This window comes from Mustela nivalis (assembly GCF_964662115.1).
Source record: "Mustela nivalis genome assembly, chromosome: X".
Classification (NCBI taxonomy): Eukaryota; Metazoa; Chordata; class Mammalia; order Carnivora; family Mustelidae; genus Mustela; species Mustela nivalis.
Window position 1 is genome coordinate 98,397,544 of NC_139040.1, and position 24,149 is coordinate 98,421,692.

The 24,149-nt window shown below is 48.2% G+C and overlaps 1 long non-coding RNA gene across 1 annotated transcript; it reads right to left on the bottom strand.

The window, feature by feature from the left end:
* Positions 1-19,869, bottom strand: LOC309855971. The gene is made up of 3 exons (XR_014307018.1): positions 19,817-19,869; positions 1,915-2,036; positions 1-963 (listed from the first exon to the last, which is right to left on the bottom strand). It is a non-coding gene; the product is annotated as an uncharacterized lncRNA (long non-coding RNA).
* Between the last annotated feature and the right edge of the window lie 4,280 nt (positions 19,870-24,149).

A 24,149-nucleotide genomic window follows, 5' to 3' on the forward strand; every position in this document is an offset into this window, starting at 1 on the left:
TGTGTTCAGAGTTTTTTGTTGTTCTTGGGGGTTTTTTTTTTGAGTTTTCTTTCTTTCCTTTTTTTATTCCACAGTTTCATTGTGATATGTTTCAATGTGGATTTCTTTTATCCTATATGAATTTGTTGGGCTCTCTAGACCTGAAGATTCATGCCTTTCATTAATTTTGGAAAACTGTCAGCCATTATCCCCTCAAATGTTACCTTTCTTCTATTTTTCCCTTCTGTGACTTCAATTAAACCTTTATTAGACTGTCTCATTCTCTCCTTCATATCCTGTATCCTTCTTTGATGCTTTTCATCTTTCTTTGTCCCAGTTTGGGTAATAGTGTAGAACTTTATATTAATACACTCAGGTACTTTCTCCACCTTTCCACCTGCCTGCCCAGTAGCATCTCACCCATAGCACGTCCCAAGCTAAAACCTATCTCCCCCAACCTCTGCCTCCTCCTCCTCTCAGTAAGTGGTAATTCTTTTCTTCCCATTACTCAAGTCCAAAGCCTGGTGTTATCTTCACTCTTCTCCTCACACCCGACATTCAGTCTATCAGCAAATTCTGTCTCCTCTACTCTTACATCTTACATATAGAGGAGAAAATGTACCCATTTGTTCCAGAAGGAAGAACATCAGCCAAAATGTGAAAATGGGACCTAATTCCTTAGCAGCAGAACAGGAGTAAAGATTTTATTTATTTATTTGACAGAGAGAGAGAGCACAAGCAGGAGAAGTAGCAGGCAGGCAGAGGGAGAAGAAGCAGGCACCCCGCTGAGCAGGGAGTCCAATTTGGGGCTTGATTCAGGACGCTGGGATCATGACCTGAGCTGAAGGCTGACACTTCAATGACTAAGCCTCCCAGGTACCCCCAGGAGTGTATATTTTTATTAAGGATCCCTCTCTGGGTTCTGAACACGAGTGTTTGATACACAGAGAACATTCTTCCAGGAAGGTTGATCTCCTCAGTAGACTGAAGTATAGACCAGAAAACCGTTTAGGAAGCAGAGAATTAGAACAAACAAATTTCTGTCAAGCTTCAGAGACACAATAGACTGGTGTTCCTTCCTCAGGTCTCTGTCTAAAGGACTCAGGCCAGTCATCCGGAACTAGTCATCATCAGGCTTCCATCCCAACATCTATCCCTTATACCCCAGAGATTCTGCCTACATCTGGCCTCTTGCCTCAGTGCTTACCCCATGCCTTGGTTTGTGCCTCATTATCCCTTTTCAGGACTCTTGCGGTGGCCCTCTACCTGACCTGTCCCCAATCTCTCTCCTGCCACTTCAGCTTCTGCCCTCTACCCTCCCACTGGAATTACTGTCCTAGGAAGACTTCATTTTATGCTACTTATATTTGGAAAACTGCCTTTGGTTCCCCAGTCTGCAGCATCTAATCAAATGCTCCACACACCCTGTGTTCAAGAGATCTGGGCAATGCTTCTATTAGCCAAGGGACACCAAAGAAGGCAGTAAAACCACCAGAAGCTAGAGGAGAGGCCCGGAACAGATTCCCCATCATGGCCCTTGGAAGGAACCAACCTTGCTGGACCCTTGATCTTGGGTCAGAACTGTGAGACAGAGCCTTTCTGTTGTTTAAGCCCCTCAGTGTGTGGTTCTTTGCAATAGCAGCCCTAAGAAACCAATACTCCAGGCTGGACAGAGTAGGATGCTGACAAAGGCTGTTATTGTCCCTCTCTATCTCTGACCCATTTCTGTCTCTTCTCCTGTGTCCTTTGCCCCTTGGCATCTACGTCAATGTTCTTCCTTAGCCCATTCGTTTCCATCCAATTTCCAGCCGCCAAGACCACTGTTCCCAAGCCACTGCTGTGTGTCTGTGTGTTTAGATCCCAGAATCCGGTTACCTCAAAATGAAAGAGCAGCTCTCCCCGAAGGAGGGGCAGGAGGGGGTGTGGGGGCCTTACCTGAGTGGGTTGTCCTCTGTGTCACTCACCCTGGAATGAGCTGCAGGGGCTATAGGGCTGAGGGGCTCGCTAACTCCTGGCTGATGTGGCTCTGGGCCTGGGCCAAAGTGGTGAGTAAGAACCTGAAAAGAGGTGAAAAGGGGGCGTCTCTGAATCAGAGTTTCAAATTCAGCTTACTGATGCCTGGAAAGCTACTGTAGGATGAGAAAACCATAGTTTCTAAGTGTCACTCACGTGCTTGAATGCTTTGTTTCCCTTGTAAATCTCCTTAGGTTTTGGCAAAATTCCTTTGGATCGTTACAATCCGTCTTTTTTTTTAAAGATTTTATTTATTTACTTGAGAGAGAGAAAGCATAGGAGCTGGGGGAAGGGCAGAGGGAGAGGGAGAAGCAGACACTTCGATGAGTGTGGAACCTGATGCAGGGCTTGATCCCAAGACCCTGGGATCATGACCTGAGCCCAAGTCAGACGCTAACCACTGGGCCACCCAGGCACCCCTGGATCTTTACAATCCATCTTTAAAAAATGCTAAAATCGGGTGCCTGGGTGGCTCAGTTGGTTGAGCATCTGCCTTCGGCTCAGATTGTGATCTCAGGGTCCTGCAGCAATTGGGTCCCGTATTGGGATCTCTGCTCAGCTCGGAGCCTGCTTCTTCCCCTCCTTCCCACTTGTGCTCTCTCTCACTATCTCTGTCTCTCTGAAATAAATAAATAAAATATTGTTAAAATTGCTAAAGGATGTGGTGGGGCTAAAGGTGGTGGTAGAAGCAACCCGTGGTGGTGATGGGCAGGGTGGGGGGCCGAATAGCCCACCTGTGGGCTAGAGTCACAATGTCTGGTGTGGTTGAGGGAAAAGTGAAAGATCCCACAGCCCTCGTCATGGGAATAGCTGGGCAGGGAGCTCCTCTCGCTGGGCTCTGGGAGCACATGGAAGAGCCTGGTAATCCAGATTCGGATAGGGGCTCGATTTTTCCTACATGGTCTAGGAGAGGATCCAGTTTAGCGGGCAGCTTGGGGCTGCTGCCAAACCTGGAGCCCAGAGGAGGCAGCTTAGCTTAGTAGCACGGCACACATGGTAGCTATTGGACTGCAAGCTTTCTGTGATGGCTCTGTCATCCCCTGGATGACCTTGGTGTGGTGGGCACAGCGATGTGAAGAGGCCAAGGTCAAGATGTGTTGCTCTGACCGCCATTGACAGTGCTGTTGGTGGACAGCCCTCAGCTCTCGGCCCCTTCATGGTCTGTTTTGGCTCCAGAGCACACCTTGCCAAGGTCATGGTCTTCTGAGGGCAGGCCCCCTCCATTGACAGATGGCTGCCGGAGTATCAAAATCCATTCATTTCCGTGCAAAACTTAGGACAACTCTGAAGGGCCTTTCTTCTTCCAGAGCTTCCTGCAGGGGGCAGGGGTGACCAAGGCTGTCACCGGGCCTGCGTCATAGCTGACTTTGCCCTCTGCCCACCCTCCCCTGTTCCTTTCTTATTTCCACGGTCCCTAATAAACATCCTGTGTGCTCGCCTCTGCCTCAGAGTCTCCTTCCCTGGGAACCCAACCCGTGACCCTTAGACAACTTGATTTGCCTTCCCTGAGCCTTGCTTCCTTCATCTGTGGAGTAGTTGTGGCGATGCTGTCCCCGAGGCTTGTGATGGGGATTCACTGAGAGACTGTTCGAGCTGTCCTGTTCCAGGCTCAGCCGCCAGGACCAGGCAGGGATTCTCATTAGTATGTGCAGAGGCCAGAGCCCGCTGACTGGAAATGACAGCAAGTTGCTGCAAGGGACTGTCTCCTGCTTTCACTCTGCCCCTCACTGAGTGCTGCCAGGCTCTGCGCGTCCCTCGCCAGTGTGTCCTGTGTTGGCCAGCGTCCCTCCCGCTATGCCAAGGCCGGTGGTTCAGTGGCGCTCGTGGGCTACGTGGTGTGACAACCTGCAGGGCGGCCTGAAGGGAAGGGGCAGGCAGGCCTGCGGTAACCAGCCATCCCTGTAGGAGCCTTTTCTAATATTTTTGAGCCCCAGGGGGGTAGTGGCCTGGAGGGGAGGCAGGAGAGCTGTCTAGGGGGAGCTGTTGTCCTCAGGGAGCCCCAGCAGGACCTTGGGCTTCTGTAAACACCCTCAATCCCTTTGAATGTAAGGAGAATGTACCCCATGCTAGAAGCAGAGCATGCCGTTTCCACCCCTCCTTTCAAAAAGATTTTATTTATTTGAGAGACAGTGTGAGCACAAGCAGGGGGAGGGGCCGAGGGAGAGGGAGAAGCAGACCCCTCGCTGAGCAGGGAGCCCGATGTGGGACTCAATCCCAGGATCCCGGGATCACGACCTGATCGGAAGGCAGATGCTTCCCCAAATGAGCCCCCCAGGTCAAACACTTAACATTCTTTATACACTCATGCCAGTAGGCAGCAGCATCACCTAACCCCCCTTTCAAGTACAGCAGCTGTGTTTAATGCCATGTACTTACGTCACAGAGCAAGAGCGATCAATATCAATAATAGGGGGCAATTCTGTCCCCCCCAGTTTACTCAAAAACAGCCTGAGGCGAAAACCACAAATCTTCCAGTTCCTTCGCTGCTTTTCATTCAAATGTGTCTCTCGGATCTTGCCAAGTTACACCGGTGTGCAGAGCACACATTTTTTTCATAGAGTATGGCCCCTGTGTGCAGGCAAACCACTGACTGCTTCTTCAGGAGCTCACCCCGAGAAGCAGTGACCTTGCTGGGGAGGATTTAGTGCTGAGCCTCTGTAGGTGGGTTGCTGTCCAAGTTCTTTTCAAGGGCGATTTTGGCTCTCGGTGATTTCCTCTCACTGCCTGTCTTTCGAAGCCACGCCCTCCAGAGGGTGCAGTTTCACTGCACATCTGTTGGCAACATTTTGGATCGCTTCAGTTTCCCAGGAAGAGCTAAGATGCTGGGATAAACATCCTTGTCCATAAGGCACTGGCCCTCTTGTCTAGTCGTTTCTTTATGATGCCATTTCGAGAAGGACATGAGATGGTTAATTTTATGTGTCAAGATGACAGGTTCCTCCTCCCCTCCCCCTTCCAGTGCCCAGATATTTGGTTCAACAATATTTCTGGGTGTATTTGTGAGGGTGTTTCTGAATGAGATTAACATTTGAATCAGAAGATTGAGTAAAGTGGATTGCCCCCCCCCATCCTTGTGGGTGGGCCTTATCCAATTCCTTGAGGCTCCCCCTCACCCCCCAGAGAACAAAAAAACCAGAGGAAGGGAGGATTTGCTCTCTGTTTGACTACTGAGCTGAGACATCGGTTCTCTGCCCTTGGACTGGGACTTACACGACTGGCTCTCCCTGGTCCCCGGCTTGCAGACAGCAGATCGTGGGACTTCTCAGCCTCCAGAATCACGTCAGCTGATTTCTTATAATAAATCTCTTTTATTGGACCATCTGTGTTCATTCTGCCTATCTGTATCTGCTAGCTTTGAAGGCAGACAGAATCGGTTCCAACTCAAGTCCGACCTCTTATTAGCGGGCCAGCTTCTTAACCTCAGAGCCTTAGTTTCTGTGTCATAAAATCGGGTCCGCAGCCCGTTCCACTTGGAGGTTTTCATGAAGATTAAAAGCAATTAGCCTGGTACTGATGTAGTCAAAACACATTGTGTAATTTAGATGAACATTTAAATGAATATTGATTACGTAATTTATTTATCTATCTTCCTATTCGTTCTGTTTCTCTGGAGGACCCTGACAAATCCAATAGATTTTTGTCAATCCATATACTGGGTACATACAGGCAATACAAAAGGTTTATGGTTAAAAGTAAGTTTGCCATCGTCCCTATGCCCCAGTCCCTTAGTTCTCCTGAGAAGCAACCCCCGTTAACTGCTCCTCAAGCCCCCTTCTGGAACCACCCTAGGTCTGCGCTGCCTAATATGGCCGCTCTCCACATGGGACTCTTTGAGGGCTTGAAATGTGGCGATTCCAAATTGCGGCGTAAGTACAACCTGCACCCTGAATTTTGAAGACTTAATGCACAAAATAACGTAAAACATCTCGTAAGCCCCTGTTCCTATGGATTACATGCTGAAGTGACTAGATTTTGATATACTGGGTGAAAGAAAATGTCTTATTAAAATTAGTTTCACCTGTTTTCTTCGTACTCTTTACAAAGGTGGTTATTAGAACATTTCAAATTACAACCGCAACTTGCACTGGTTCTGTTGGCCAGAGCTGTTCTGTGAATATTGAAATGCTGGTTTATAGGTCTTCCTCCCCCTTTATTTACCCTCTCAGGCACGTGGCAGGGGAAACACACAAGCCAGGCTGTGATCTGCACATTTCTGGGTGCTTCTGGAAGTTAAATTGCCATGGGCTGGGTAGCAGGCAGAGGGGCCCTGCTGACTTTAGGCCAAGTTCCCGGGGTCACTTGACCCCTCCCAGGCTGGAGCTGCAGGACCAGGGAATATCTTGGAATATCTGCAGCATTTAGCAGCCCTAACTCAAGCCTTTCCTTTAAAAACTAAATAAATTTCACATCCACGGTGTCCTCTGGGCCACTAAATTGTCAGCCTGATGCTCAAGATGGGGCAGGAATGGGCCTTCATATTTTCTGTCTCATTCTGAGAGGTTTCGTGAGGACAAGTCTCCTATATCCAGGGAGGCCAAAGTCAGTTTGGTCTGGGACTCTGAGGTGAACTGTATGTCAAGATCAGTGAAATGGAAAAACAAATGATTTTTTTTATAATTGCTAGTGCTTTGCTTCGAGGTTACATTTTGTCCTAGAAAATACAGGCTATTGATTTTTCCCCCCTGTATATACAAATCCATTTATAATCCTACTATTTCAGAAAAGTAAAAACTGAAAAAAAAAAAAAAAAGATAAAGAAAAAGAAAAAGAAAAAAAAACACAATTTGGCTTCCCCGGGAAAAGATATAGGAAACAAGAGCATGTGAGAATTCCATTAAATTCCAGATAGAGACAGGGCAGGTTTGGAGTGTCAGTGCAGGAAAGACTGGCAAGGAAAGATCAATTGAAACCATCTGTTTCTAGAAGAGGGCCAGGTGCCATCCTGACAGATGGGCACGAATGCTAGCTTGGCATGGGGCCCACTGATGCCCAGCCTAATGGCAGAGAGCAGAGGCTCTGTCAACATGTGTGGTGACCACCCAAACCTGGTCAAGGCCGGGCCACTGGGGCCTATATCCCCCATCCTGCTTTCTCAAGTGTAATTCTACACGGTGCCGAGGGCCCTATGTGGAGGTTACCAGAAAGAGATAGGCAGGAGGACGCTGTGGTCTACTTGCCTATATGTTGTCTGTGAAGGGGTACACTTGAAAAGATTCCTGCTTCATACTCTGCCAAAATTGCCCATTAGAGCTTAGTCAGACATTTCCCCTGGGGCCCCTGGGTGGCTCAGTTGGCTAAGCGTCCCACTCTTAAGTTTGGCTCAGGTCATGATCTCAGGGTCGTGAGATTGAGTCCCGCCTCGGGTTCCACACTGAACGTGGAGCTTGCTTAGGATTCTCTCTCTCCCTCTCTCTCTCTCTGCCCTACCCTGCCCCCCACCAAAAAATAAATAAAATATTTAAAAAAAAATTTTATTTATTTATTTGACAGAGAGAGAGAGATATCACAAGGAGGCAGAGAGGCAGGCAGAGAGAGAGGAGGAAGCAGGCTCCGAGCCCGATGCAGGGATCAGGATCATGACCTGAGCCGAAGGCAGAGGCTTTAACCCACTGAACCACCCAGGAACCCCTAAATAAATCTTTTTAAAAAAATTTCGCATGACTTCTGGCCTAGGAACTGTTCTGAGAGGTGGGCTTGGGAAGTGAGTTGGCATAAGCTTGGCGTGGCCAGCTGAGAGTACTTTTCTGCAATCAAAAGGGATGCAAGCATCAATGATGTTTATTGTTTTTACCCTTTCTTTCCTTTTCAAGAAAACCATTCTAATCCATTCTCACCTGTGGTAGCTTACACAGATGGCCACGATTCTCATCTCTCGTTTTGTTGGTGCCCTTGGCCATGTGACTTTGCAGGGCCTTTCCCTGGCGGGTGGGTTGATTTACCACAGCCGTGGACTCTGAGCTCAGCCAGATGGACTGTAAGCAAGCACGTCGCAGGTTCGAAATGGCTCATTCATTGGGGTTCGCTCTCTCTTGGGCATCTGCCATCATTGTGTGGATGCGCCCAGGCTAGCCTGCTGGACCATGAAAAACGTGGAGTGGAGTAGAGCTGAGGCCAGCGTTGCTCAGCCACCAAGCAGCTGTCGGTGGGTCCAGCTGAGATCAGCAGAGACTCCTAGCCAACCATCTGAATGCATCCGCCCTTATGGTTATATGCCGCTGAGCTTTGGGTTGGTTGTTAGGCAGCACTGTTGTGGCAGAAGCGAACAGATACATCCAACAGACGGCCTGAATTTGACTTTGGTGTACGTGGAAAGAAAAATCCATTTTCCAGCCAACACTGCCCCACCGATAATATTTATAGAGGAATTGGTGCAAATTGGTCTCTAATTGCAGCAGCCCCAACAGCACAATCCAGGGAGATTTCAGTGACCCAGAGCAGTCATAAATTATGCTGTGTTAGAACTATGTATGATTTTATAATATGATCACCCATAAAACCTTAAGAGCTCCTTTAGAAAAATGTTCAGAAATTACGTGTGGGCAAAAAGCTCCACGTGTGTAACTAGAGCTAGCTAATGTTTGTTTTAGAAACTTCCGTATTTCCTGACTTGCAAAAGTTCACCCTTGCCGACTCAGCAGGGCAATAACATCGGTATCTGCATTAATGTCCTGTGCCTATAACCAGAATCTCTTGCATCCACGTAGAGGTAATTTCAGATGTTCTCACAGCAGGGTCGTAATTCTTAAATACTTAAAATATTATGTATGTTGTCTTTCCTGATGAATAGAACTATTTTTTCATCTTGCTGTTAACAAACTTAGATTCTCTCAAGTGATTGAAAAGCATTCTGCAAGCCTAAAGTTCTATAAAAACTCTAAGTAATAGCAACAATAAAACCTTATTAGCCATTTCGGGCTCTGAATCAAGATTTTCAATCCTTGGCATCTAATTAAATGTTTTACATTCCAAGGGAACACATAGCATTCTCTCTCTCTCTCCAAACCCTTCCTTCCCTGATTGGGATTAGAAAATTGGTCAAGACTTTGCACAAGATGCACAAATGCAGCTCGAAATAAGGATGTGTGTAGTATTGTATTCAAACCTTACAAACCTCGGTCCTGGCTGATGTTGCTAACTGCTGGTAGAATTTGGGGGGCTGGAAGTAAGAAAGCCATGGGTTTCAGATAACCTATGGACATGCCAGGTGCTTTAGGGATGCTATTTTGTTAAAGTCCCCTACCCATGTTTTGAGGCAGGTACAGCATTATCTCTTATCAATGGAGAAATGAGAGCTGAGGGTCAGCAAGAAACTTTGAGTTCACACTTCAAACTCAGCCGCCCTCAAAGCAAAAGTGGCCGGCTTTGAAGTCCCAGGTTCTTGTATGCCTCCTTCTGCAACTCTCCTCCCTTATAATTCATGCCTGCTTTGTCCAATATGGTCACCACGGTGACTCCTGAATGCTTGAGGTGCTGTGCCAAACACACGCCAGATTCAGACTGAGTGTGAACAAAGAGAATTTGAAATAACCAAATACCTCGTGAATGATTTTCCTATTGATTATCGAGCTGACAGCACTTTGGATATATGGGGTCAGGTACATTACTGCAATCAATTTCACCTGGGTCTTTTTATCTTTGAGTGTGGCTATTAGAAAATTTAAGATGGCCTATGTGGCTTGAATTGATTTCCACTGGACAGGGCTGGCCTGTAGGAAGAAAGAGAATGAAGGGCAATCCTGGACAACCTCCAACGGGAGTGGACAACCTCCCAGGCCTGTCTCTGGAGTTGCAGGGACTGAGTGGGAGAAATGATTCCTCAGAAGGAAATCGCGGATGGGCTTGAAAACAAACCACAACAGCACCCTTAGAATTGGGGTTGAGAGCCATGGAGTCTCAGTTCTGGCCTACGCTCTGTGTGTCAGTCTGCCTCTGTGACTGGACTCTTGGGCTTCTCTAAGTTTGGATTCTTTGCCAAGAGCTGGTGGGATCTTTAGTGGTCAGCTGTGAAAAATGAGCCCAGAGGGGTGGCATTGAACTAGCTTTGACCACGGTTCAGAGGGGTCTTTATCTTTCCCAAGGTCACTGTCTTGGGCTGCGTGCCCCAGAGGGTAGACTCTGAGATGGGAGTTTTGCATGCAGAATGTTTATTTGGGAGAACTGTTGGGATCCACCCTCAAGGACCAGAAGGGAAAAAGCAAGAGTGGATGGAGGAACATGTTGAGCTGCTGTCTTCCGGGCAGGCTTCACTGACTCTATGGGGAATGTGAAAGATGGAATGACCCTTGGAGCCACGTAGAGTTGGGACAAGAGGGCTGAAACTTAATACCCCCTTGTGAGTCAGTCAGCAGAGGTGGGCTACACTGGGAAAAGGTGTGGCCTTGACCGGAGGTCTCTCCTGTCGTTTGGGGGAGTCCTTCAGTCCTGATACTACAGCCACACAGCTGCCATCTGAAGCGGGGTCCCCTAGTTCCCTGTCCAGCCCCGCTTCTCCTGTTCTGCCTAACTGGAGAACAGGAGGTGCTGTCCAGAATGGGATGCTCATACACGACAGAAAAACAAATCAATGGGAGCTGGACCCAGTAGGCGCCTTGCAGGGGAAACAGGCCATGGTGTTTCTGATTCCTCTCCTTGCTTCAAAAAAGCACCCGTTGGGGGCGCCTGGGTGGCTCAGTGGGTTAAGCCGCTGCCTTCGGCTCAGGTCATGATCTCAGGGTCCTGGGATCGAGTCCCGCATCGGGCTCTCTGCTCAGCAGGGGCCTGCTTCCTTCCCTTCCCCTCTCTCTGCCTGCCTCTCTGCCTGCTGTGATCTCTCTCTGTCAAATAAATAAATAAAATCTTTAAAAAAAAAAAAAAAAAAAGCACCCGTTGTCCCATGGGATATCGCAATGCTGGAGGAGTCAAGGAGTGAGGGAGATTTACTGAGGGGTCAGCCAAGAGCTGCTGTGAATGTGGGCCAGTGAGCTTTGGTATGTCCCCTTATACAGATGTAATCTTCAACCTCAGTCATGAGACAAGCTTATGACTCATCAAAGACAAACACTGTAGTTCCCACCACCGGAGAGGCAGCTCGTGCATCTGTGCACTCAGGATAGCCCACCTTACCCCCCACCCTGGGGCTGGCGCCGGGGCTGTGACCTTTGCCCTCTGGTTAGCATGCTTTTCCAGCAAAAGCCCCCAGCCATGAGCCAAGTACACATCTAAGTCAAGGACCCTCAGCAAAGGCAACGTTCTCAAAAGAAGTCTAGAAGGTGGTCAGCGCTGGTGACCAGTCCATGCTTTCTGCACATGCACTGTGAGCCAATGGTGCCGGCCTACTGGATGGCCACGGTCCCATGGGGGAGCCAGTGATGGTGTCCAGTGAAAAATTGAGGAATGGATCCAGGAAGCCCGACTCTATCATCGTCTTCTGTAGGCAAGGCGCTCGGTTTGTTTATACTCAACGTAGGAATAATTCAACCTTCACAGGGTCCCTGTAAAACTAGATGGAACCATATCTCTCTCAGACAGATGGGAATGCGGCCTGGTGTTCCAGATAGCGTTCTGCACAGAGCCCTGACTGGGGGGTACGGAGCAATGCGAGCAAAATAGAAGCCAGGTAATGAAAGTTCCAAGCACAGCGGCAAATAATCAGGCAATTATTGAGCTAAGACTATAGCTTTAAGTCCTAAAACGTCTGAGTCAGAAAATTCTTCTAATAATAGTTAATAAGAACATAATCCTTAACCATAAGGAGCACGAAAAGTTGTCTAGAAGACGAACTGCGGGTTACAGTTGAGTTAACAAACAAAAACGCAGATTTGTGACGACTTCAACCAAAAAAGAATGGAACAATAGTAAGTGCACTGAGGCTTGGCAAAGGGGAGAAGGCTCTGGCAGGAAACATGAAAAACCCCCCTCCACCTTGATTAGTTCTTAATGAGTTTTCTAACTGAGCCTAGGGACCACTCTTTTACCTCCATCTTGTGGTCAAACACGGAACTGCAGACCACTCTGGGTCTTTCCACCCCCCCTCCTCTTTTTCTATTTGCCAAACATTCCTGGGCCTCAATCCCCCAAGTGGGAGCCAGTTGATTGAATTTGCCCCCACCGGGTCGCCTTTGTGGTTTGCAGGTCCCAGCTCTATTACAGGATAGAACCATCGCCTGTTGTATTCGGGCCCTCTCTTCCCTCTGCCAGGAGACACCTTCTAGCATGGCTGGCTGTGCAGCTGTGCATGGAGGGTAGCGGGTACCAGACCAGGCACAATAGCAAACACACTCGAATGCTGAGGCACAGGGTGAAACCCGAGGAGGATCCAAACTTTGTGGGGGCCTGAAACATATACAGTCTTGGGGTCCCTCTTTAAGGAAAAGATTGTAAGGAGACAGGTGCAAAATTAGGTATGACAAGGAATCCTGACTTTGAAAGACTTGACAAATACCTACACCTTACAAAATCCAGATGCCGCAATAGAATATTTTCATTAAGTGCCTGACACACCTCAATAGTACTTTTTATCTTACGATTTTGGGGCTGCATACTCATGTGTTCGATCTTTGGGTTGATCCATAATTCCCCAAAAATATCAAAAGTGAATCTAAAATTAGGGCATAAAGAGCGATTCAAATGCCTGCTTAAACTGCCACTACACTGTACTGGGCTACACAATTACGTAACTGAATTACACTTATGGAATCAAGATGGACTCGTTGGTAAATATGTTTCCTTAGGGTATTTTACCATGTCAGTGTCAATCATGCTGGCTGTTTCATCTGGAACGGCCAGCCTTCATCGGAACAAGAGGCATCAGATACTCGAAGATATGGTCCGATTCACTATGGTTCATAAAACATGCAACTTCCCAGACAGGCCTACTCCCTGGCTGTTGTACTGCTCTAGGTCTGGGCCCTGCAAACCAAAAATTTTGATATGTTCTAGTCCATATACGTTCCATGAGAAGGGAAAAAATATATATGTGCATTCATAATTATATACATTGCACGGCTGAATATATTCCCAGTGGGAGAGAATTTCCTTTGTCTAGGCATCAATAAGAGCTAAGCCTCCCGGGTGCCTGGGTGGCTCAGTCTGCTAAGTGTCTGCCTTCTTCTCAGGTCATGATCTCAGGGTCTTGGGATAGAGCTCAGCAGCAGGTTCCCTGCTCAGTGGGGAGCCTGCTTCTCCTTCTGCCCCTGCCCCTGCTCATACTGTCTCACTCTGTCTCAAATAAATAAATAAATAAAATCTTTTTAAAAAAAGATTTTATTTATTTGACAGACAGATATCACAAGTAGGCAGAGAGGCAGGCAGAGAGAGGAGAGGGGGAAGCAGGCTCCCCACTGAGCAGAGAGCCCAATGCAGGGCTTGATCCCAGGACCCTGAGATCATGACCTGAGCCAAAGGCAGAGGCTTAACCCAGTGAGCCAGCCAGGTACCCCAAATAAATAAAATCTTTTCAAAAAAATCCCCTCTTTATAATATTTCATGTTTGATGATTGGAAGAATTTTCCACAGAGTAGAGTACCTTCTGACTCCATACTTCTGAAGCCTTGTTTGTCCTTTGCTACTCATGTGCTTCTGGTTCTGAGCACCATAGGACATGTTTACATTGACCTATAACCTCTGGGCCTGAATCTCCATATTAGGTCACCTATGGAGTCAACCCAGTGGGTGGTAGGAGTGTTCTGGGAAGCTATTCCTGCACTGGGATGGCTAGCAATATTTTAAACACACACACACAAATGTTCCACTAAACCCAAATTAAATATATCCCTAAATCAATTGCCCCTTAGGTGGATGTAAAGAAATCCCCCTAGCTACTCCCATGCTACCAGATCTGAGGGGAAATACGGCCGACAGGAAGTAGGAGTAGAGACAGTGGTCATAGACAGATAGGTAAATAAGATATGACACTGCCTTCTAGAATCCTGCAGACCAGCGGGGCATTTAAAGATGGCTATAGTACAAGAAAAGTGATGGGAAGGGTAAAGATAAAGAACAAGAACAAGAATAAAAAAAAACACAAAAAACCGCTGACCACATTGACTACTTACTATTTGCCATATACTTTGCTAACCATTTTACGTGAGCAATACCTTTTAAGCCTCCCAGGAACTCTAAGAGAGCAGGTACTGTTATTAACAGCCCACTTTATAGATGCAGAAACTGAGACTAAGAGAGATTCAATGAGCAATTCTGACAGGTCACATGGCTAGGGGAGGACAGAGCCTGGGTGTGGGCGGTCTGACCAAGGGTGAGGGGTGTGTTCTCACCAAGATGGGAAGGTATTATTGGGCCATTGGGAGATGAGTAGGCGGTTGGCTGACTCCCAGAAGGCTGGCTTTGGGGACAAGAAACAGATGCTGTCAGCTGACCAGGGGGAATGTAGAAGTTGGCTTAGAAAAAGTCAATGAGTTCAGTCAGTTCTGCCATATTGCTTTGAAGTCTCCATGAGACACCTATGTAGACATGGTGGAGAGGCAGTTGGCAGTTGGCTATCTGAGTCTGGAGTGCAAGAGAAGCGATCTGGGCAGGAAGGTGGTATTTGTGGTATTTGACTCCAGGGGAGTGAGTGAGATCCCCTGGGATATGCTGTGTGTAGAGAAGCCAAGCTGGAATCCAGGGAGTTGGCAGAGGAAGAAGGGTGGGCGGCCAAGGAGTGGGCAGCAAGGGAGCAGGGAACCACATGAGTGAGGGAGAAAAGCGTTTCAAGAAGAGCTCGTGGTCACAATGGTACTCTGTTATCGATAAAGGCTGGGATGCTGAAATTAACAAAAATAGTCACAGTCATCCTGGTGTCTGCGTTTGGGTTGTCCCCAAGGCAAGGACTTGAGAGCAAGTAGATTTTAGGAGATTCAGAGAACATGGGGAGTGGGGAAGTGGGACAAGGGAGAGAAGGCAGCCAATAAAGAGAGTGTTACCAAGTCAGTTCCCACTATGGGCAATTGGTGCTCAGTCCATGACACCTCTGGGAGTTGGTGCGGCTCAGCCAGCTCAGGGGTATCTGTCACGGGTCAAGTTCTCTGGAGGCAGAAGCCACAACATGGGGCATTTGGCACGTGGGGTAATTATTAGGGACAGCACCTTTGGAGGGAGGGGGAAGAAGCAGGACTGGGTGGAGAGCTGGCTTGAACTGTAAAGCTAGCCTGGCAAAGCCCGGACCAACCCCCTGGGGACCCCCAAGACCTCAGCTGTCCCGTCAGAGTTGTCCCATGGTCAGTGAAATAACCCATTACCAGACATGGGCTACCTCGGGGTGAGGGGGTTTTCAGCACTTGGGGGCTGTCTACTGACATTGGGGCAACAAGTCCCTCTGTGAAGGGGACCGGGGGGTGCATCTCTGTGGCCACTGCATGTGCCCTCTCCCACAAGCTGTTCCCTTCGTATGCCCCGGGGTCGTGGCTGAAGGGAGCCGGAGGTGAGCTCATCCTTCAGTATCGCTGACCTGCCGTATATGCAGGCACAGTGGATCCCCCTGGTTTTGGGCATGTGTGGGCAGCTGGAAGGAGCCAGAACACGTGGAGGGAAGGCCCCAGTCTTGTGGGCGAGGCACCAATGCTTCTAAACAAGGGTTGTGGGGCAGAAGAAAGCCCCCTGAGGTGCTGGCTCAAGGTCCACCCCCCACCTCTGAGCTCTGGTCTCTGCTCTGTGACTTAGCCTACCGGGGACACCAGCTAGTTGATCCCTGGGAAGGTACCTGACCCAGGCCGGACCAATCCGAATCCTTCCCTAGGATTTTCAAACTGGCACGAAGGGGAGCCTCGGGGGTAGAAGGCTCTGGAACAAGTGGGAATCACGTGGAGGGGGAAAGAATGACATCACTCCCAAGAGAGCAGCTGGGACAAAGAGTGTGGGGGCCACGAGAGAGAAGTCCCAGGGGTTCTGGTGGCCCAGCTGCATCCCCTTCCTTCTTTTCTTCCCACACCCTGTGAGATCCTCTGCGTCCTGCCAATAAAACCCCCATTGTGCTGAGGGAGGCTGGGCTGCTTCCGGTCTGGGAGTTGGGAGTTGAGTGCTGGGTGGGATGTGAAGAAATACCATGAATGCGGCAATTCCCGGAGAGCTCACGATGAAGATGAGAGAGAGAGAGAGAGAGAGAAAGAAAGAGAATGCCAAAACTCAAAGAGAATGCGGGGTCGAGGAAGGGTTTTTTTATTTTATTTTTCTAAGCCGTGGAAAACTTAAACGTGTTTATGTGCTGAGGGTAAAGAGCCAGTAAAAGCAGCATAAATCATAACAAGAGAATATACTAAAACGAGGCACAGATACAAAGCTATAAAAGCTTTAAAGATAAGGAAAATATGCCCTCAATAAAAATAAGGGGAAAAGGCAGAAGGAGAATCAGCCTTGCAGCGGACAGCCGCTGTTGGTGCAGGTACCCGTGGAATGTGCACAGTCCTGGGCAGCCGCTTCCTCTGCGGCCAGAACAGTTTCACACCCTTGACCTCTTCACCTCTGGGGGTTCGCCCAGGGCACTGGGCAGGGGCCCTGTTAGAAGCGGTGCCCTGGGGATTAGGACAAGATATGGGCACTCAGTCTGGTACACAAGGCCTTGGGTATTCAGTCAGGACCACAGCTGGAGAGCAGGAGAGGGAAGATGCAAGAGAGAGAGAGAGAGAGAGAGAGAGAGAGAATGGCTGGGGAGCTCCCTGCAGAGGGGTGGGCCTGGTGTCCAGAGCCCAAGGGAGAGATTAGTTTGAGATCAGATCAAAGGCTCTTGGCTAGGACATGAGAGGGAAGAGAGAAATCTTGTGGTCAGGGGGTTGTTGGGCAGGAAGTAGAATCCATTTTTCTCTGTAAAGTTTAAAGTGAGGGTATCTGCTGAGAGTTATCAGGAATGGGCTAAAAGTGACAGGCTTCTGGCTTTGAGTGGCCCCAAACCCAACGAATAGTGGCTTAAATCTTAAGGACCTTTACTGCTTAGCTAGCAAGAAGTCTGGACATACACATTCCAGGGTTTGTCCATGGTTCATTGACTGCATGGAAAACCCAGCTCTGTCAGCCACTCTGCCCTGCCATCCTTAGCTGGTGGTCTTTCCTTCCCATTCTTGACCCACCCCATGGTGTCAAGATGGCTGCTGTGGCTCCAGGCATCCAGTGCCTGTTTTAGGAGAGAAAGTCCAGGGCAGTCAGACAATGAGAAAACCCCCTCTCACTCTCTCCTCAGGAAGAAAAATTCTCTTCAGAAGCTTCCCAGGAGACGCTTCCTTTTTAGCCAAGGCTGGGTCACAAACCCTTTAATGAACATATTACCTAAAATTAATTTTAAGTAATGTGCCTAATACCCACACAGAATTGGGTTCTGTTAGCAGAAGTTTGGAAGCTTGAGTAGAGGGGAAAAGTTTTCAAATAACTGTGAGAGGGAAAGGAGAGAAAGAGAGCGCTGCCCGATTGCAGCTGGGGCCCAGCTGCCACGTGAGGCCCAGCGTAAGAAGATGGGGTGAAAGAGGGTAGATAGGAAGAATGACCCCATTTACACAGAAGCCCCCCAGCACAGTTCTGGAAAAAGCTGAAGATGCTGGCCTCCATCAGCCGCCACCAAAGCCTCACAAAACGGAATCATCAAATTCCAAAGCATCTGCTGGCTTGACCATCACGTACAACTAACACTCGGGGTTTAGTTGTAGGAGAAGGAAATCACTCCAGCTATTTTAAGCGGAAAGGAATTCAATTCAGGGTATTCAAGGTCAGGAATGACTCTCAGGATGGCACCACAGAAAGACTGGCCTGCCCTGGGGAGCTACTTGATGTCTTTACCTTAACCAGGAAGGTGGGGAAATAGAAAATTCTGGAATTAGAAAGGAATTAGAAAGTTCCAAGGTCCTGCTTCAAGAGCATACTGCTTTAGTTGTATGTGAATCAGGGACAATTGCTCAGTTGCTAGTGGGCACTCATGAGGCCAGTGCTAGGCATTGGCAAACTGTCCCAGAAAATCACTGGCCCTACACCCAGCCACTCTTGTCAATGGAACGTGGCCTCGGCCTTTCTCCTACCCTCTGAATCACCCACAGGCACATCTGACGGATAGAACTCAATCTGCACAGAACCCTAGTTTTCCAGGCCTGGCAGGGCAGACAGACACAGGAGGAAGGCGGGGTGGATGTTGAGAGAGCACCAACCCTCCCCATCCCCTGCAACAATCCAGCAACTTCCCCTCATCCTAAAGCTGCTCTGAAGAGCCCTTTCGTACTTCAGATCACAAAAAGCTTTCCTGAGTGATTAGTTTTTCTCTCTTAATTTACTTCTGACTGTGGTTTAAAAAAAAAAAAAAGCCACATAACCTAAAATTTATTATCTTAACCATTTTTAAGTGTACACTTAAGTAGTGTTAAGTATATTCACGTTGTTATCCAACCAACCTCCAGAACCTTCACATCTCACAACACCAAAACAATCCCTCACTCCCTCTCCTCTGAGCCCCTGGCAACCGCTGTTCCGCTTTCTGCTTCTGTGAATTTGACTACTCTAGATACTTCAAGGAAGTGGAATCATACAGTATTTGTCTTTTTGTGACTGGTTTATTTCTGGTGAATGATTCTTTTAAGAAATTACAAATCTTCACTGTAATGAACTGAAGCAGACACATTTCACATTGTCAACAGCGTAGCTATAAGGCATCAGCCCAAAGGCATCCCTTTAAGCCAAATGATATGTCTTCTTCTCCTTTTTTTTTTTTTTTTTAAATAATAACCTGGGATGAGGGTGCCTGGGTGGCTCAGTGGGTTAAAGCCTCTGCCTTCAGCTCAGGTCATGACCTTAGGGTCCTGGGATCGAGTCCTGCATCAGGCTCTCTGCTCCGTGGGGAGCCTGCTTCCTCCTTTCTCTCTGCCTGCCTCTCTGCCTACTTGTTATCTCTGTCTCTCAAATAAATAAATAAAATAAAAATCTTAAAAAAAAAAAACCCTGGGATGGGCATGGAACTCTCAAAATGAGTGGTCAAGGAAGTCCTCTCCACAGTAGGGAAAATGGTATTCCAGCATACTTCCTGTGGTAGGTAGAATTCTGAGGTGGCCCCCGAGGGTCCAGACTCTGTAGAATTCCTTCCTCCTGAGTACCGGAGGGACTTCTGAATATGATAGCGTAACACTCCCATGGTTGGATGATGCCATATTGCAGTGGGCTTTAAGAGTGGGAGAAGGGGGGCGCCTGGGTGGCTCAGTGGGTTAAGCTGCTGCCTTCGACTCAGGTCATGATCTCAGGGTCCTGGGATCGAGTCCCGCATTGGGCTCTCTGCTCAGCAGGGAGCCTGCTTCCCTTCCTCTCTGCCTACTTGTGATCTCTCTCTGTCAAATAAATAAATAAAATCTTAAAAAAAAAAAAAAAAAGAGTGGGAGATGGTCCTGGGTGGGTCTGACCTAATCAGGCGAGCCTTTAAAGAGGACTGGGCTCCTCTAAACGAGAAGGCTCCAGTACCTGCCAAACATTTGGCATCAGGGAGATTCTCCATTCCTGGCTTTGAAGGTGCTGGGACCACATGGCAAGGACCTGAGAGTGACCTCTAGGAACTGGCCAAGAGCTATCAAGAAAATAGGTCCCTCAATCCTACAACTGCAAGCAACTGAATCCCGCCAACAACTGGAAGGAGCCTGAAAGGGGACCTGAAGCTCCAGGCAAGATCATGGCCCTGGCTGACCTTTCGCTTTAGCCTTGTGAGAACCTGAGTGGAGGATCTGGCCATGCCAGGCCCCAGCTTCTGAACTACAGAGCTAGAGGGTAATAAATGGCTGTTGTTTTGAGCTGCTGACTTTGTGGTGCTCTGCTACAGAGCTAGAGAAAACTAGTACACCTCCGTTCTGACATTGGTCCTGCCTCCAGTTTACTGTGTGACTAAGGGCATGCCACTTACCTTCTCTGAGCTTCAGCTGCCCAGCCAATGAAGACAGCAACCCCTGTCCTTCCTGCAGGATGAATGTGAATGTCCAATTAGTTCATGTATGTAAAAGCTCTTGGAGAGTTAGAAAGCGGCTCTTAAATGGGATGTTTATTATTGTCATATGAAAAATAAACCTCCGGGTGCCTGGGCAGCTCGGTCTGTGAAGTGTCCGCCTTCGGCGTCATGATCCCAGGGTCCTGGGATGGAGCCCCGCATCAGGCTCCCTGCTCAGTGGGGAGCCTGCCTCTCTGCTACTTGCGATCTCTCTGTCAAATAAATAAAATCTTAAAAAAAAAAAAAGGTTTTTTCCATTTTTCCTCCTGATCTTTCCACACATGTGTACCCTTCCCTCCTTCTGCTCCCAATATAGTTACAGTGGACTTTTGATTGGACAGCTAGTGAGTGTTTATCTTATTAAATGTTTAAATGTTTTGTAAATGTTTTATAAAACTGAGCCATGCAGTGAATTATGGTTTTTGTTTTTTTTTTTCTTGCACAATCCTTTCCCTGGAGTTAACAGTCGTTTGGCTTTCTGTTTTCTTTGTTTTCTGAATACTTACTAGTAACGACACTGTAAACTTGGCCAGATATTTAAATCTCTGAAGACACTCACACATGTCAGTCATTCAGTTGATTTCATCTTGTGGAAACTCTCTCTCCTGCGGTCTCCTGATCTGTCACCACCTGAACCAGCCGCCCTCCGGGGCCGGTACACCCATGACTCTGTACTGTATATCGAGCGTTTATTCTTTGCCATGGAAGGTTATACTTGAGAATCACAACAACCTTACGAGGTACAGATTTCTACTCCTGGGACGCTAAGTCTTGAAGAGATGACATAACCAGGTTAAAAGATGGCTAATCAATGGCAGAACCAGGATTTTAACCCATGATTGTTTAACTCCAAACCCTGGTCGGTTGATTCTAAATCGTTTTCTGCACTCAAAACTGGGGGTTTGTTTTTCATGTGACGATCATAAACTTCATATTTAAGGGACGTCTTCTATCCAAAAGCTTTTACATACATTTACTAATTGGACGTCAGGACAGGAGATACTATCTTCATTGGCTGGGCAGCTAAAGCGCAGAGAGGGTAAGTGGCATACCCTTGGTCACACAGTGAGCTGCAGGCAGGACCAACATCAGAACCAAGATATACTAGTTTTCTCTAGCTCTGTAACAGAGCACCACAACTTTAGCAGCTCAAACGATAGCCTTTTATTTTTATTTTTTTTAAAAAGATTTTATTTATTTATTTGACAGAGATCATATGTAGGCAGAGAGGGGGAAGCTGGCTTCCAGCTGAGCAGGGAGCCCGATGCGGGGCTCAATCCCAGGACCCTGGGATCATGATCTGAGCCAAAGACAGATGCTTCACCGACTGAGCCACCCAGATGTGCCAACAACTGCCATTTATTAGCTCATAGTTGTGTAGGTCAGAAGTGGGGCTTTCCCCCCAGTACTATCCTGATGTACAATTTATATGCAGTAAAGAGCGCAGATCTTAAGGGGACAGCTCGATTACTTTATGTGTGTATCTATCTATACACATACACAAAGTGTTGTATGACCAGCACTCAGCTCAAGCTACAGGACATTTGCATCCCCCCAGAGAGTTCTCTTGGGTTCCTTCACAGTCAATACTAGCCCCCTCTTTGCCTCCCAGAGGTAACTGCTCTTATGACTTTTACGACCACAGATCACGTTTTGCCTGCTTTTTAGCTTCATAATACTCAGAAGTGTGTACTCTTCACTCTTCTAGGTCTGGCTTCTTTCCCTCAGCAGTGTCTATGCGGTTCATGTGTGTGCTTGTGCACATCTGTGCCTTGTTCTTTGATATCCCATTGCGTAAATACCCCTTCTACCGCGGATGGACATTTGGGCTGTCTGAAGCCTGTGCTCTTAACCGTAAACTAGGTCTAGGGTAAATACCATTCTCCTGCCGAAGGACTGAGTTTGGATTTTACTTACCAAAGCTGGTGGCTGGAGCAGGTTCATCGTTGAGGCCCAGGCGCTGACCTCGGAGCTTCGCAAGGAGCCAGGCTCTGGACCATGCGGGCAAGGGCATGAGGCAAACACCTTTGCCTACCAGGACCTCCTGGCTGCATCTGAATGCTGGCTCCCCCTTCCAGGCCAGCAAGAGCTTTTTCCTGAAGGGGGATTGTTTTGAAATCTCCATGGAGACCCAAGAGCCCCCCCCCCCCCCACCCAACACCTCCTGAAAGTCCCTGGACTTCCACCCATCAAGCTGGCAGGCGTTAGGAGGGGTTGTCTGGCCTCAAAAGCCATTTGTAAAGCTAACAAACAAATCACAAGGCAAACTGAGTCCAGTCTGTTTCTGGCTGAACCCAGAAACAGTTTCATTGTGGGCTTAAGGGTGGGATCGCTAAGGCACAGGCCCGTGGGGTCACCCGCACAAAGCCTGCGTGAGTTTTACGGGCCCTTGGTGGACTGGTGTGCCTGCTGCCATGAGCATAGGCAACAAAGGGGTCCTTAAAGGAGAGAAGCTTTCCGGAGCAGCAAGCTGGGGCTCGTTCTCTGGCTTTGGGGAGGAGGCGAGGGGGAGGGTGACTCACGGCAGCTGGGCACCTCTCCTCCTGTGAACTTCTCTGGGTTAAAACCTGCATCTGGTGGTCTCCAGGAGCCTGCAGACTGGTCTACGGTGAGCAGCTGGGGCTGACGGCTTAACAGCCACAAAGATGATGAAAAGCCTGCAGAACGGGACTGATGGGCACTCTTTAAAAGAACCTGGATTCTTCAGCCTGGAGAAGTAAAGATTAATACCCGCGCTCGAGTATGTAAGGGGCTCTTACGCTGAAGTTGGTGGCTAGCTATTCTCTCTCTCGCTCTCATTCTCGGAAAAAAAGAAAAAAAAAAAAATTCCAAGATGATGAAGTGGTTTGAAATTCCAGCAGGAGGGATCGAGGGTTGAGAATGAAAAAGTGAAGGTCTGACAATGAGCATTAAATGGGGGACTGGGTTACCATGGAGGCTGATGGAAGCTTTTCTGCATTGCTGGGCAAACAGACCGGAAGTGCCTATTGGTCAAGAAGAGCCAGGGTGACTTCTCAGGCCACTCCTTTTGGCACTGTTATCTTAGTGTGGTTTCTCCAAGGAACACACCCTGAGGGGAGGATGTGGGCGCAGGCAGTTCGCTTGGGAACAGGTCCCCCAGAAACACAGGGATGGGAGGAAGGTGAGACAGGGCGGGGGAGGGGAGAAGGCTGACGAAGGCTTGAGCTACACAACAGGTGACCTCTGTGGGCAACTGGGGCACGATTGTTCTGGGGACTCTGGGAGACAGTGTGAAGAACTGTTTCTCCCAGAGCAGCGAGGAAGCTAGGGTACTTAGTCATGGACTCCCACTGCTAGCTGGTTGAGGTTCATTCTTTTTCCAGAGAATCCTATGGCCATTTACTTGGGTAAGGGAGCTGTAGGAAAATGAGGCTGAGCAGACTTTTCTAGAATTGTTGGCACGGACATGGATACCAGGGACATAAAACTCTACCAAGGGCCCCCTGTGGAATGGCAAGCTCATGCGGGCCAGGTAATAAATAGGGGCCAGGCCCAGATCTGACTAGTGATGGCTCCACTGGGTCCATGAACCTACGCAGTGATTACTTCTCTGCTCCCTGAATGTCTAACTGGAATGGCCATACTTAGTGGTTAGCAGAACTCCCATGGGTACTGGGGTTTTTGGCCTAGGCAGTAAGGGCTCCCACAGTACAGGAGATGAGGTAGAAACCCCTGAAATGCACCCCCAACACACACACCAAGCCAAGAGAGTGAATCATAAATAGTATCACATCCTGGAGGGACAGCAGAGATTAGGGTCACCCTCAATGATGTCAAGAATGCAGAGCTGGTGGTTTCTGACATATCCCCATTTAATTCATAAGTCTGCCACCTAAAAGAACTGGATGGAGCGTGGTGAATGAGAGTGGATCACTCGATCAAGCAGCAACCGCAATTCCATCTGTTTTACCCAGTGGGGCATCTTTGCTTCCAGTACATAGTATGTGGCCATGGATCTGGCAAGTGCGTTCTTTGCTATCTTGTTGGGGAGTTAAGATGGCAGAATCATAGGGGACCCTAATTTCATCTGGTCCCTGGAACTCAGCTAGATAATTATCAAAACATGCTTTGCTATGTCTAATGGCTTATATTCTTGTGGGATGGACAATAGTAGACAGGGATGGCCTTGCTCCAGGGCTATGTGAACTTTCCCACCCTCTCTCAAAACATCATCTGAAGAGCTCTGGACCATCTGGACATTCTGCAAGACAGTACATGGATGAACCATGTT